Consider the following 2,500-nt stretch of genomic DNA (forward strand, 5'->3'; position numbering starts at 1 on the left):
TTAAAATGCGTCGTCGAAAAGTCATGGAACGCGGCTCGTCGCATGCCTCGGCATTGAAAATGCGTCCTCGGCAAGCACACACGTCGTAAAATAGCATACAACGTGACACCATAAGCTATACATTCACCGAGATTCATTTCGGCAAATGCTCGCCTAGGTTTCCGTCAAAAAATACCAACAACCTACACCTCGGGGGCCGGGCCCCCCCGAATCCGAAAATATTTTTTCCAACACCGAAACGGGTCGACGAGTTTTTTTTCCTTCCCTCGTCAGTGCCATAGGTGCGCCAAAAGGCGCGCACCAAAAGCCTTCGGCAGTTGGTGCAGGGAGGTGAGGCATAGTGCACCCCCCTAAAGAGCTCTTAGGACTTTTTTTGGACTGCCAGGAGGAAATATCACATGTGCCCAGCAACCCCCCCCCCCCATTTTTAAAAATCGGCATGGAATTTTGATCTGAAATTTTGGAAATATGTTTATATATACCCAAACCTGCATAATAACAAATATCAGAATTTTTCGAGTCCCGGAAGTATTTTATTTTATTTATTTATCGTTTTACCTTCGGAAATTCATAACCGGCAAAAAAAAATTCCAAAAATCACCAAACTTCTTTCTAAATTCCTCATTTAATATATATTAACTACTGTATGAATATTGTTCGAGGAAAGTATTATAGAATTTCACTTAGTGCAAGACATATACATTTTTACACAGAGCAGAGGTTCATTCGGCTGGGAAGCAAAACCAGCAGAGGTTCATACGGCTGGGGAATGTATGCAAGGCATGCCAAGGCATGCCGAAGGGCTGCTGAAGCCCAGCCGAGAGGCTGCCGAAGGGCTGCCGAAGCCCTGCCGAAGGGCTGCCGAAGCCCTGCCGAAGCCCTGCCGATGCCCTGCCGAAGCCCTGCCGATGCCCAAGGGCTGCCCATGCGCTGCCGAAGGGCTGCCGAAGCCCTGCCGAAGCCCAGCCGAAGGGCTGCCGAAGGGCTGCCCATGCGCTGCCCATGCGCTGCCGAAGGGCTGCCGAAGCCCTGCCGAAGCCCAGCCGAAGGGCTGCCGAAGGGCTGCCCATGCGCTGCCCATGCGCTGCCGAAGGGCTGCCGAAGCCCTGCCGAAGGGCTGCCGAAGGGCTGCCGAAGGGCTGCCGATGCCCAAGGGCTGCCCATGCGCTGCCGAAGGGCTGCCGAAGCCCTGCCGAAGGGCTGCCGAAGGGCTGCCGAAAGGCTGCCGAAGCCCTGCCGATGCCCAAGGCCTGCCGAAGGGCTGCCGAAGGGCTGCCGAAGGGCTGCCGAAGGGCTGCCGAAGCCCTGCCGAAGCCCTGCCGAAGCCCTGCCGAAGGGCTGCCGAAGCCCTGCCGAAGGGCTGCCGAAAGGCTGCCGAAGCCCTGCCGATGCCCAAGGGCTGCCGAAGCCCTGCCGATGCCCAAGGGCTGCCGAAGGGCTGCCGAAGGGCTGCCGAAGGGCTGCCCATGCGCTGCCGAAGGGCTGCCGAAGGGCTGCCCATGCGCTGCCGAAGGGCTGCCGGTGCGCTGCCGATGCGCTGCCGAAAGGCTGCCGAAGCCCAGCCGAAAGGCTGCCGATGCCCAAGGGCCGCCGCTGGGCTGGCGAAGGCCTGCCGACCGGCTGCCGAAGGTCCTTCCGATGGACATGCGAGGGCCTTCGGAGGGACGTCGGCGGGCCTTTCCGAGGGTCTTCGAGGCCACACACGCGCTCGCGTCTCGCGCCGAGCTGCCGAGTGCCCGAGTGCCCGCACCCGCACCCGGTCCCGCACCCGCACCCGCACCCGGTCATTAGATTAATGCACGGGGGGGGGGGATTTTCCGCAATTCCGAGCATTTCGACGCAATTTTCCGGCCGGGCATTTTCCGCGATTCGCCGCAGTTTTTCCGGGCGGGGCATATCCGTAATTATCCGGGGGCATTTCCGTAATTTTGCCAGGCAGGGATTTTTCCGCAATTTCCAGCATTTTTCGCATAGCGCGCGCGCGCGCCGCTTGCACCGCGGACGAGGGCTTGCGGCAAGCCCGCGGGGGTGAGGAATGGTGCACCCCCCTAAAGAGCTCTTAGGACTTTTTTTGGACTGCCAGGAGGAAATATCACATGTGCCCAGCAACCCCCCCCCCCCCATTTTTAAAAATCGGCATGGAATTTTGATCTGAAATTTTGGAAATATGTTTATATATATCCAAACCCGCATAATAACAAATACCGAAATTTTTCGAGCCCCGGAGGTATTTTTTTTAATTTTTTAATCGTTTTACCTTCGGAAATTCATAACCGGCAAAATATATGTCCAAAAATCACCAAACTTCTTTGCAAAATCCCCTTTCAATGTATACTAACTACTCGCAAATTATTGTCCGGGACATTTTGCTTCCAATTTTATTTTGCTCGGGACACTATCATTTTGTGCACTTTTGCCGCAGTTTCCGCCACGCGGAATGGGCCGAAAATTCATAAAACATAAAATGCGCATCCGAAAACCACCAAACTTCACGGAGGGC

Source organism: Mercurialis annua (genome assembly GCF_937616625.2).
Source record: "Mercurialis annua linkage group LG4 unlocalized genomic scaffold, ddMerAnnu1.2 SUPER_6_unloc_17, whole genome shotgun sequence".
In the NCBI taxonomy this organism is placed as follows: domain Eukaryota; kingdom Viridiplantae; phylum Streptophyta; class Magnoliopsida; order Malpighiales; family Euphorbiaceae; genus Mercurialis; species Mercurialis annua.